The following is a 14,034-nucleotide window of genomic DNA, read 5'->3' on the forward strand; positions in this document are numbered from 1 at the left end:
TGAATTGGTCATTGACATCTTTCTCTAGAGCCATATGTACATGGAATTACAGCGAAACCTTGGTTAGCGTCATTAATCTGTTCCGGAAGGTCTCTAACCAAAACATACTCTGACCGAATACATTTTTTCAATAAGAACAAATGTAAATCAGTTAATCTGTTCCAAAAAGCCCAAAATGTTAACACAAAACATTTTTTTTTTATACTTTTACATTACATACTTTTGTCATGAATCTGTTCCAGAAGGTCTCTAACCAAAACGTACTCTGACCGAATACATTTTTTCAATAAGAACAAATGTAAATCAGTTAATCTGTTCCAAAAAGCCCAAAATGTTAACACAAAACATTTTTTTATACTTTTACATTACATACTTTTGTCATGAATCTGTTCCAGAAGGACTCTAACCAAAACATACTCTGACCGAATACATTTTTTCCATAAAAAACAAATGTAAATCAGTTGATCCGTTCCAGAAAGTCCAAAATGTTAACACGAAAAATGTTTTTATACTTTCACATTTCTAGTTTTACATGCTGAAAACAATTAATAACACATATTGTATTATTGTATTGTATACTAACAAGGGCGTTTATGTAAACCGAGGCAAAATTGTGGCGTAAATTTTCAACATGAATAAAAAAAACATGCTAACCGGAACACACACTTTCTGAGGTTCCACTGTTCTTTCTTCATGATAGATGGCTTTATTTGTTGCATAGTCAAAAGAAGCCTGTACTGAAAGTGTAATTTTCCATTGCTGGGGCGTTCAAATCATGCAAAAACCTTCCAAACTCACAAAACATGTTTTACTCACGGCCAACGATTCACAAACAAACTCGGTGTGGTTTGCAAATGCAAAACATCATTCACAAACGAATGCATTTTGTTTGCAAATAAGAATACATTTCTCATTAGCACACTGGGTTTGTGACTAACACATACTTTGTGAGTTTTTTGGTATGATTTTAGCTCCATAATGCAAATTTTACCTTTGATATCAAACAACCAATGCATTAGTGCGGTCAAATACGGTCCTTCCTTCGTTATGGGCTGCAGGGGAATGCATGTAATGGCAATTGTTGTAATTGCAGAATTGATAAATATGTGTTTCACTGTAAACATGACATAATCAGTGTTAATTTATGGAGGCTGTTGACGTCATTGTCTAATTTGCTTATGTAAGATAATTAATGTAAGATAATTTATTTGATGTAATGTGCGTTATAAATTTATAATAATAAGAATACATTTATTATTATTTGATATTATTTGTTACTATTATTTTATATTATTATTTTTATTATTTTTATTATTATTATGATGTAAAGTGCGTTATAAATTTATAATAAGAAGAATAAATTTAGTATTATTTTATATTATTTGTTATTATTATTTTATATTATTATTATTATTTGTTGATATTATTATTATTATTATTACTATTATTATTATTATTATTATTATTATTATTATTATTATTATTATTATTATTATTATTATTATTATTATTATTATTATGTGCCTGTGTCCCTTTTTTCAGGAGCACTTTGTAAACAACAGACCGCATCAAATAACAAAATTATTGTATCTGTAAAAGTGTTATGCAATCTGCTATATGTCCACTTTGAGATCATTTATTTGATGTAAAGTGCGTTATCAATTTATAATAAGAAGAATAAATTTATTATTTAATATTATTATTATGTGCTCATGTCCCTTTTTTCAGGAGCACTTTGTAAACAACAGACCGCATCAAATAACAAAATTGATAAAACAGCCAAACCATGAAAATGTCGTCTCAAGCCATGATGCCAGCTTGTATGTTGACTTTAAATGAAATACTTTGGAAAGAACGGGCGGGCCGTATTCAAACACTTGGCGGACCGGATGCGGCCCCCGGGCCGTAGTTTGCCCACCCCTGGACTAGAGTGATACGTTCTAGTCATGCCAGTCTCTCAAAAGTCTCCCAGAGTCTCCGGAAAAAAGAGTTCAGAGCGATCTGCATACTTGCTAAATATAGCAACAAAGTTTGCAGCTATGTCCTTCCTGCTACGTCTTCTTATTCCCTGGCAGCCCAGGCGTATTATGAGTCACGATGCATAGTTATATATTTGTTAGATTATGTTTTTTTATGTTACCTTGGCCAGATAAGAAAATTCTTAAGAATGTGCTCCTGTGTTGTAAGACCGGTGCTGTTGATTCAGTCTAAAGAACAACAAGGCATCAAGTTACATTCCCAATGCATGATGCACCCCCCCCCCCCCACGCACACACACACACGCACGTACATGCACACACGCACACACAGAGTTAATGCTTTGAATCTCAAGCAATGTTTGTTTTGCAAACTATGGCTCTCACATGACTTCATAGATAGCATATTTGTTTGCATTTAGAAGGACATATTTTTTTCTAAATATGCCGGTTGGAATTATACAATGTTGGCATAATTCTTCCCTAAAAGACACGTTTGTCCAAGCCGTTACAGTCGCCCTACATCGGCTGTGTTCTGACGCTCAGTCACTACACAGAATGTTGAGGTATAGAACAGCCGGAGTATTCCCGGCTGTAAAAAAGGGGGCTATTGATTTTAGCATGAATTCATATGATGGTGATGTGTGAAGTTCATTAACGAGCCACCACAGACACACGGTATCAAGAGTGCTTAGAGAAATTAATGGAATTACTTACTTAATGTAAATATTCATGAGCTCTCATCTTTTTATCTGCACGGTTTGAAGCGCGAGGGTAGCCCGTCCATTAGAGGACCTGGAGCCCATTGTTGGGATGGAGGACCTTCTGTGGAGGGGTACCAATACATATTATGAGCACCGAATCTTCCAACACAGCCACCCCCACTGATAACGGAGCTGGGATGAGAGTGATATTCGGACGCTCCTTCCTAAAGAGGGGAGTCCTCTTTGGGCGTTGGTGGTCTTTGTTGTGTGTGCCCCCCCCCCCCCCCCCCCCCCCCCCGTGTCAAACAGTTGTCCATTATCTTTATTTAACCCTTCTGCTTGTTGAGTTCCACTCAATGGTGTGTTGACATAAAACAAAACCATCGATCAGTAGTTTGATTGTGCCATTATCGTTCACTGTCGACTATGGATGCTAGCTAGTTTAGCTTTATTGTGTTTTTATGTATGATATATGAATTAGTTAACCATGCTGTTTTGTTGTTGAATATAGCCTATTATGCATATTTAACATATTTTTTCCCCAAATTAACCCTACAAATGGCTACATGAAGTAATTGAAAGACATTAGGAATTATACTCTATGTAGTATTTTACACTGGTCACAATGTGGCAGACACCAGACTTGATCGCTGGACCAACAGCCTTTTATTGCAAGTTTGAATTATCTCACAAAAATTTAAATTAAATTAAAAAAAATAAAATTAAAAATTAATCTGGGCTGCACGGTGGTTAGTGGTTAGCACACAGACCTGACAGCTAGGAGACCTGGGTTCAATCCCACCCTCGGCTATCTCTGTGTGGAGTTTGCATGTTCTTCCCGTGCATTTGTGGGTTTTCTCCGGGTACTCCGGTTTCCTCCCACATTCCAAAAACATGTCCTAAATTGTCCATAGGTGTGAATGTGAGTGTGAATGGTTGTTTGCCTATATGTGCCCTGTGATTGGCTGGCCATCAGTCCAGGGTGTACCCCGCCTCTCGCTTGAAAACAGCTGGGATAGGCTCCAGCACCCCCGCGACCCTCGTGAGAATAAGCGGTAGAAAATTAATAAATTAATACAAATAAATTTCCAATACAAATATGGGCTCCTGTTATGGTTGTAACCCATGCCAAGTGAGAACTCAACACTGAACCGTCGACATCACTTCCTGTCTGCCTGAGCATGAGTCCTCGTCATGTCTTAAATGGCTTATTCTGTTGACTTTTGTCGAGTTAATTGGTTAATTTGATTGTAAAGGTGACTATAGGGGTGTTATTTTATGGCTTGAAGGCTCTAATAATGCTAAAAGGTTGTAAACAGGTTTTATATGCTTTAACTGTGAAAATATGAATAAAAACATGACTAAATCAATAATAACAATCAACCCCCTAATTAACTGGGCTTGTTGTTTTTCATTGTGATTGACATTCTTGTTTATTTGCCCAGCAGAGCACGTACGGAACCAACCTGGCGGCATAATTACGTCAATAATAATCACTTCCATTTGCCAAAATATTTGCGTCCTACGATGCTCTTGTTCCTCCTCCCCAGCCGGTCGAAGCAACATCCACTTGTTCATCCTCACCGTATGTTACCTGCACTCCTACTGATCTAAACGGCGGCATTACAGCCTTGTGCTGTTTGGAAATGAGACCATTATCTCTTTAGGTCTACTGAGGTAAGATTGGCTTTACGCACGGAGAAGCGGCCTGCCGCTGCTATCAGCATCCGGTTCCCCAGGTGTTCAGTTGCCCTTTCATTTCAAGCAAATACAAATTAACTGTTGTTGAAATGACGGCGAAGGCGTCGAAATTAATATTATGCATTATGTAGATGCATTCAGCTCACAGGTGATGCGGAGTCATTATGTTTAGTCGTTGGAAGCTGAAAATGCGTCCATTTCATTTGTCACCACTTGCCATTGATTTATGACTTAACTGATGATGTGTTAATTGAAGCATAATTCATCCCAATTATGGGCTACTTGAGCTGCGTTATTGTGTCCAGCGTGTGTATTATACTCCCACTGGACTTGTTTTGAACAAGTCATTTTAAAACCCGCTGTTGGGTATTTTATTTGTTGTGTATGCTCAGTAGGCTGTTTTTGTTAAATACCAAATACCTGGTCGCAGTTTTGACTAGCAAACAGAGTAGTGGGACAGCCAGTGTGACTTTTATTGATTTCATACTTCAATATCTGGATACGCTTTAATGCTTTTATTCAAATGCCTCTGATATTGTACACGCCGTCACTTTTTCCATAAAAATAACATTTTATTTCCTTTCCTTTTCACTATGTCTTTACCACAAGGGAGCTGAGAGTTGGGACGGATACCGCTTTAAATCGTCGTCACTCACCACCCTCACATTGTTTTTTCAAAAAAATACACACCCATTCAATACCAAAAACATATTCATACCAAAGATACTTTTTATAATCCCCATTACTCGAACAAATTCACAAAAAAGTGTGCATAGTTTGCCAACAAACACCATCAAAGGTGAAATTTTGTGCCGTTGTCTGACCCGGGGTCATTGGAGGACTTAATTAAAAATAAAAAAGGCGCTAAAATATAACGCCCTAAATCCTTGAAACGCAATCAAGAACGTGTCTAAATAGTTTGCTATTTTGCCAGTCATGTCTACCATCTAACATGTTCCATGTTGTTTCTGCAGGGTGCAGTCACTGTATTTCCAACACTGGAACAGAAGATTGCTTTTAATAAGCAAACCCTGAAAAAGGTAATACGTTTCCCCATTACATGTATTTGTATGAAGATGGCATTTTTAGAAATGTATTGATTATTTTTTGTTTTGTTTTGTTTTATTGAAAGATGTTGAAGATATCTACCAATCAACACTTACGTTTTCTTACATGATAGGCAAAAAGACGTGATGATGCAACCCTCCGCTAATGAAGTTCACTTGAGAGCAATTTTAAGCCATAAAAACGGCCACAAGGTGGCAGAGGTGCGTTATAAAAGGAAAAGTCACATGACAGGAATGACAGCGTGCGGAGGAGTGTAGTGTGCAGAAGGTTACGCTTTGTGTGTATTCATGGTGTTATATTTGTAAATATAGAGGTATAGTAGTTGAGATATGAGTTGTCATGAAAATGAGTTATGATTGAAATTGACATTTTCTCCCTTTTGTAGTCGGGAATTGATATTTTCCCAAAACCTACCTCTGTTCTACTACTGATTACTAAAGAACGAAAATAGGTAAAAACATACTTTTTTTCCAGATGAAAGTCGGGATTCTAATCTTTTGTTTGGTAGGTTCCATATTTAAATCATCATAGAACATAATACACAGAGAGCCTTGAAATTTCCGTTCAAATGGTGTAAAATGACCAGTACAGAAGGGGTTGTATTGGAAAGATGGCGGAGAATGAATGAGTTAACGGGGCTTTAAGGCAAAGTTCTAAAGGTATCCAAGGTAATACTTCAACAGTGTTTTGATGACATTGCTTCAAACAAAAAATAAAAATAAAAAGAAGTTCCGTCTGTAAAAATAAACACGAGTTAAACCAATTGAAAGGATTTTGGTCACATTCAAGACCTCGGTTAAATGTAGTTTGACTGCATTTATTGCTTACTTTCAAATGCAATTTCTTTATATCAGCATCAAATGGAAATTGCCATGTATTAGTATTTGGCTCGGTAAGCTTCTAATTCGCTGGCATTTACAGCCGTCTGTTTTTCAATGCATTTATAACACTTCGATTCCACAAAGCTCTTTAATCGCTTGCGCCAAGGTTGGCGCATAATAAACAACTGTAGCAACAGTGCCTCATGGGGGCGATTCTGGCAAGAAAGCCAAACACTTCTGTCACTCGCACCGTTGCTGCTGTAGTACCTTAATCTATTCTCTCAGCATGGCAGCCATTGTGTAACTCCCTGACTGGCATAGTAAATACATGACACTTTGAAAGGGAAACATTATTCTCTTACAAATGGACAGTGGGGACTCAATCAAAAAACGTACTGCGACAACTTGCTTGTGTCTTTGATTGAGATCATAGGACTTGTATCGTAGGTCCAAGCTTTGTTGACACTGCAAACAGACACTAGCGGCATGTAACTTAGCAGGCTGTAGTCTAGTCAGTCGAAGTCGAAAGTATCAGAATGTCCAGGTGTTCATAGAAAGGAATCTGGTCTTCAAACACCAGCATTAAGTAGAGTCAAGGTTGTACAGTAAGTTCGATAGTGGCACATTTCTACCGATTTTGTACATAAGACGAATAACCAAGCAGGAAATAGTGCTCAGACAAGATGTTTGTTAATGTCTTCCTTCAGTCAAGCAAGCAGAAGGCGAACAGGCAACCTCTGCCAAGAAAGTGAACGTATTTGAACACAGAATCTTCGGCGCTAACCACCGGTCCAATCTGCTGCCCAGTTTATAGCAACTGCAAACTGAAGTTGCCAATTTTCAGTAAAGCCTAAATGTCTTTCCGTGGTTGGAATCCACCATATAGTACCACAGTATGTAAGGCCACGACAACAAATATCGTTATATTGCACAAAAAGACACCATGTATCAAACGGTCATAGGTAGTTCCATCCCTGGTGGCATCTGGGAGGCATCCTGACCAAATGTCCGAGCCAACTCATCTGGTTCCACGCAATGCGAAGGAGCAGCAGTTCTACTACCGGGTTTCTCTCGTATTCTCACCTTATATGTAACAAGCTTGGCCGCCTTACAGAGAAAACTCATGTCAGTCGCTTGTACAAATGTCCTTGTCCTTTCAGTCACTACCCAAAGTTCATGACCATAATCAGGGTAGGAACTTCGAGCTTCAACTCAGCTCCCTTTTCACCACAAAGGACCAGCGCAGAGTCGGCATCGCTTCAAACGCCGCAGGTTTTAGGTAGAAATGTTCCATAATATCTTCTGACCAATAATATCAACTGATATTGACACAGAAATTAGATATCGGTATCGGATTTTCTGACGATAATGATATTGGCGCTTGCTTGATGATGCTTCATTTCCAGGTTTCGCCTTCGGTTTGTAAATATGCTATTGGCAATCAAAGCGATACTTCACTTATCACTCTACTTCACTTATCACTTATTCACTTATCACTGTCAGGTCTGGAACCAATGAACCGTGATAAACGAGGGACGACTGCAGTTTGTTATGCGGAGTAACGCTTAAACCGTGAAATAGCTTTATGGCGGCAGAACATCTTTACGTTCATACTCCATAGTGAAAGTGAAAGTGCACGACGTGTTTTCATCATTTCTCAATCAAACTGCCGCGATTGTCAAAAGCTTCAGAATTGCACGAATTGCTGGAAATTCACTTATCACTGTCAGGTCTGGAACCAATGAACCGTGATAAACGAGGGACGACTGCAGTTTGTTATGCGGCGTAACGCTGAAACCGTGAAATAGCTTGATGGCGGCAGAACATCTTCACGTTCATACTCCATAGTGAAAGTGAAAGTGCACGACGTGTTTTCATCATTTCTCAATCAAACTGCCACGATTGTCAAAAGCTTCAGAATTGCACTACTTGGTGGGAATTCACTTATCACTGTCAGGTCTGGAACCAATGAACCGTGATAAACGAGGGACGACTGCAGTTTGTTATGCGGAGTAACGCTGAAACCGTGAAATAGCTTGATGGCGGCAGAACATCTTTACGTTCATACTCCATAATGAAAGTGAAAGTGCATGATGTGTTTTCATAATTTCTCAATCAAACTGCCGCGATTGTTAAAAGCTTCAGTTTTTTTCAGGTTTTTTCATGCATTTGCAGGTTCGGAAATGCGGTTGACGAAACAAACTCAATGACAATCTTATTTTTTTTATTTTTGCTTGGTAGTGATATCGCGTCAACATCTTGTTTTATCCTCCATCATTCTGATTTTTTTTGTGTATATAAAATCTATATTTTAGACAATCGCATTTCTTGGTGAAAAAAGCCTTTTGGTGAGGCTCAATTTATTTTTCTATCAATATCAAAGAGACCGTCTACACTCTAGCCTGTTGACTAGGACGTCGGATAATATAAGCCGGCCACCGACAGCTGAACATCTGTGTGAGAAAGAAATTGAATCAGGAGTAAGCAAAAAGCATCGAGGAATGGGTTGCCTTAACCGCAAGAGAAAATACAATTTTTGGTTGGATGAACAGATATGTAAGAAAAGTGAAACTAATACAAATTAGTGTTTATCCCTAATCCAAATATACGGTAAAAATACGGTAAAAAGAGATGATGATAAGTGGTAAAAACAGCCACGAGGTGGCATAAGTGCATGTTATAAGAGCTTGGCATGCATTTTTCCCGAACGTGGGATGGAATGAGCAAATTATGAACACTTATGAACACAAATTTAGACTCATTTGTGATTATTTGAGAGAAATAGGTCTTTTGTGTACATACTTTTAACTTCATATTTATACTACATGATGTCATACGTGACAGCATTTGTCCACAATGCGAACGTATTCATGTAATCACACGGCAAAGGGGAGATTCAATTACATTGACGTTAATTTCATCAACAGTCTTTGCGCCTGACTAGAAAAACACAACGCTCGTTATTGCAATGGAAACTGGAACGGCAAACGCCGTTAGCCGAAACATTGACATCATATTGCAACAATGTTATTGTTTACTTTACCATCCGCATCCTAATATGGTTACCGCCTTGTCAAAGCTGCCCAGAGCAGAACCGCGGGGGCCTGGCAAGGGGGCGTTTGCAGCTGCCACTTAAACAATAAGAAACAAATGTCACAGCTTGGCAAAATAGCCTGACTTTCTTCGTCTTACAGTACTTGACCTTCCTTTATGTTCCACTCTGGCTCCTCTGTGGAACTACTTTTTGTTGTTTTTATTTTTTTTTTCGGGAGATGGATCCCCCGCTCATGGGTTCCCTCTTCTTGTTTTTTCTTGCTCTCTTTGTTTCTGTCTCCCCATCGATCTTACGTCCCGGCCCTGGTGTTAGCTGTGTGTATTGTGACTGATGGGTCTCTGTTTGCTGTGTTATTTAGCAGGAGGTGGCTTGATGTGTTTGGAGTGATTTTTGCTCTCCCCTCTGTGGACAAGCAAAGGCCAGTTCAGCTGCAGGTCACACCCTGGACCAAAAACACCATTTTCTTTCATTTTGGTATAAAGTATAATTCTTGTTGCTGGTAAAATCCTATGATGTCCGTGTTAATACATGCAAATCCTAACAAGATATGACCAATCAGGCCCTACCGCTGAAGGCATCCATCCATTGAGAATACGATGACTGACTTTTAGGCAAGGAGGTCAGTCAGCCCTGCCGTATGGCGCTATCTGACACAGGAAATGGGGTATTATCAGATGCATGGACTTTCTTTTCCCCAGTTGGTGGAGGTAGATGGCAACCTCACTTAAATCCTAAAATCCTCACGTTTATGATATTTGCCCAGCATTATCTGTGCCTGTGGTTGAATGGGAGGACAGAACATGAGGAATGTAGAAGGTCATACTGCATGATTTACACAGCGCAGAGCCTGAGAATCCCTGGGAAAATACTTGGTGGAGGATCAAAGAGACACCATGTGATATGTTCATAACATTGACCTTTAGATTCATGAATTTTATTTCTTCCTCGCTATATGGGAAAACAACATTTCTGAAATTCATGACAACAGAATTATTGTGTCTGACCAGAGGGGGGGTTTACTGGCAACATAAATCTTGGGAGCCCAAGAGGCTCAGGTGGCAGAACGGTCGCCTCCCAACCTGCAGGTTGCTGGTTCAATCCTCCATGCTGAAGTATCCTGAACCTGCGTCATCAGTAGGTAAACATTGTAGCAGGTCAAAGCGTTCTGAGTACCTTGGATATAGAACAGTGCTATACGAGAGAAAGTACATTTATATTTACCATATGAATTAAAAAATATGTATTACTGGTGACATTTTGATGGCAGGCTAGCAGAGTACAGGTGTACACCATACAGAGTCAAAAATGTAGATTTGGTTTTGGACTAAATGTCCCGAACCTATCCCAGACTGAACTCAAAAATGAAACCAGAAAAATGCAAGCGTCTACATGTTGGAGTGTCGGCATTGAAATGACAGCTTCTCACGCCCCCAGTATCAAAATATATATCAAAATATATAGGTATGTCCCAATATGAGTTTTTTTTATTTTTAAAAGAAAGTTTTCATTGTTTCATGAAAACTTCATTCAGTTGCATCTGAGCAACCCATTCATTTGGGCGCTGCAATGACGTCAGCTTCCCTTTGGGTTTTGGACTATGGGTCCTCTGGCTCCATCCGGTGGACGGAAGCAGTATTGCAGTGCCATCCACCATTTGCGGCGCTCCTCCAATGAAATGAATTTCTCAAGCGACTCTACGCGGATGACATCTCATACTTTGCTGAGAATTATTCCCTGAATTCAATAGTGTTTCGCACCTTACAAATCAAAATGCTGGCAGTTTCAACATTTTTTTTGGGGTCCACAGTGGGGTATTTTGCTGCCGTGATCGTCAAAAAAAAAAAAAAAAACAGATTTGTGGTGTAACTGTGTTACTTAGGAAAGAACTACAGAGTCACCTCTGATGACATCATATGCAGACAACTGAGCATCTTCTGGTCCCGGTTTCCATTTCACAGCATGCTAACAAGCTACCAAAGTTTTGTGATACAAAGATGTTATGACCACAATCGGTTTCATAACCAAACAAGATGCACGCCATATAGTACACTCTCGTTGACAAAGATTTTTGTGTACCTAAAAATAAGAATAAAAAGGGCTAAACTTTGTTGAAGGTTACCTTTTGAGAAACGCAGCCTGGTTTCCCGTTAACGAATTCACAGCCAAAGTTCTGTAAACATTGCAGAGCATAAAGATGCGACCGATACCGACGTATTTCACACTCCGATTTCTTTTTCTTCCCCTGATTTCCGTAACTGTTTAACATTGTGCTGCGTGTGTTCATTTCTCAAAGTGCTTAAAAGCACCAGGAAGCTCAGTGACATGCCTCCTCACAATATAAATCTCGGGGAGTAAGTAAATGCAGCACTAGGGGGGCTTTTAAATATGAATTAATGAAATGCTGCTTAGGCACATCTCTAGGTATTGTGCCATGTTTAAGAAAGAAACTGCGGCGGGCTACGAGCTGCGGAGGTGCATTTGGACTTGGAGTCCTTTAATTAGAAGTGAGATATTAGCATTTGCTCGGGCTTTATGCGGGGTGAGGGGATCGGCCGGGCGACTGTGCCTTCATTAGCCAGCTTCTCTGTGTAATGAGTGCCGTCATTAGCTGATGGAGGGGATTTGCCCTAGCTTTACCTTGAAAGGCACATCTTTTACATACTTGTTAGGAATAAGACATGGAAATGGATTTTTTAATGAATAAAATAAGATGTTGCTTTTTGGAAAAATTGTAGTGCATTTTTATATCGACATCGAGTTGTGGTCAGTTGACATACGCTCATCTTGGGCGAGAATGCCAAATATGTTTCTAGTTTCCATTATTTGTAAATTTGTCTTTATTTATTATTATTTTATTTTTATTTATTTTATTTGTTTTTTTCCTGAAAGATTTTACCATATTCATATTCAGCGATTTCTATAAGCAAGATTTGGGTGTGCAATCAATACATTTATTTAGAATTTATTCTTCAGTACATAGGGTCATAAATATACAGTCGTCCCTCGTTTATAGTGGTTAATTTGTTCCAAACCCAACCACGATGAATTTATTATTTTTGTGATTCAGTGTTAATAAATTGATTATTTTCACACAAAAAAACTGTTTTTTAAAATATTATTGGAGCCCTGCAGGCATTAAATAACCGTCCACCTATAACCAATAATCTTTATGATTGACACATTTTTTTACCGTTATGTTGACGATTGTTGATTCCGATTTTTGAAACTCTGCTACGCTTTAGCACATTATAAAAATGAAGGTCATACTGGAACGCCAGTATGGAGATTCCCAGTGAAGCCAACCAAGAAAGAAACCCACTGACCCAAAATCAACACCTTTAAATTCTACTGAAAATCCAAGCCAAAATCATCTGGATAAACATTTTATGGTCGCATGAGACAACAAATGACTGTTTGGCCACAATGACAATAAATATGCTCATAGACAAACCTAACAACAGCGTACCAACGGCCAAGCATGTTGGGGTTTTGCTGTCAGAGGTTTTGGGGCACTGGACAAAATGGGTGGAATGGGTTTGGGCGGCTGATGTGGTCCTGCTGGTTTCATCGGACCGTGATCTTCAGTTCTTGCTGAAGTGATTTAAGTGGCCGGGATGAGAATCAACACCTCCATCTCCGAATCCAAGGTTCTAAGGTTCGAAGTCAAGGTGCCATCTCTAGGTTGGCAAGGAGATCCTTCCCCAACTGGAGGAGCTCGGGTACCCCGAGTGATGGATTGCTGGACTGACAGCCAGATTGCTGTGGCGTCTGCACCAACGGCATCTACCAGTCCATCTCGGTTCTTACCCTCACCTATGATCATGAGTGGCCGGTCATCTGGGAGGCACCAGGTGAGGTGGCTCGGGGATCTAGTTAGGACGAGTGTCTCCCCATGGAGGTATTCAGCTCAAATCCGAGCAGTAGGAGCCCAGACCACGTTGGGGAGGCTATGTCTCTAAACTGCCTTGGTAAAAAACCTCAGGATCAATTGTGAGGAGCTGGACAAAGTAGCCCGGGTGAAGGAGGTCTGGGTTTCTCTGGATAGATGAGGACTTCAGATGTGTTTGAAATCCCCCCAGAAATAGAAACATCAACACTTCCACCAGGACAATGATCCCAAACACGCATTGAAAAGGCTACGATTAAATTTGGGGAATTACCACCCCAAAGCAAGACCCCAACGTCAACCTTATTGGACATTTGTGGACTATCTTTAAAAACCGGGTCAGGTCTTGACAGCCAGAACTAAGCCGATCACCCACTGAAGACATATGTTGTTATGACATTTCAAATAAATGACTAAGTACCAATAATTAATATGACAGGTGTGTATATTTTGACTACAAATGTATTTGTTGCGACTATTAATCTAGCAGGTGATGGGGAAAAAAATTATTTTATTTAGTCAGTACTAACTACTTACTTTTCCAGGTCTGAGGAAGTCGTCTTAAAGCTGTAGCGCTTCATTTGAAACACTCAGCGTTTATCATAGAAACCTCATTGGATAAAACGTGACAGCAAATGTGCCTTTGCTGCTGTGTGTGTGTGTGTGTGTAGTCATGACAGTCAAAGCCGTGGTGTTTTCTGTGATCCGGAGGTCTCTCTAAGCCTTTGACGGAGACTCAATTTTCAAAATCATGCATGAAGTGATTTGTAGTTTATTGATGAGTTTTTTAAGTGGCAAGTGTGGGAAATTGCATCTTTGATCT

The 14,034-nt window shown here is 39.4% G+C and overlaps 1 protein-coding gene across 5 annotated transcripts in view; it reads left to right on the forward strand.

The window, feature by feature from the left end:
• The window catches only part of foxp1b (forkhead box P1b), a 166,560-nt gene that overhangs the window by 45,807 nt on the left and 106,719 nt on the right, over positions 1–14,034 (forward strand). For all 5 annotated transcript variants that reach the window (XM_058087447.1, XM_058087454.1, XM_058087405.1 and 2 more), the window contains one exon: positions 5,356–5,421. The gene's annotated coding sequence lies outside the window, so the exon portion shown is untranslated. The remainder of the gene's footprint in view (positions 1–5,355; positions 5,422–14,034) is intronic.

Source organism: Doryrhamphus excisus, chromosome 1 (genome assembly GCF_030265055.1).
Source record: "Doryrhamphus excisus isolate RoL2022-K1 chromosome 1, RoL_Dexc_1.0, whole genome shotgun sequence".
Lineage (NCBI taxonomy): Eukaryota > Metazoa > Chordata > Actinopteri > Syngnathiformes > Syngnathidae > Doryrhamphus > Doryrhamphus excisus.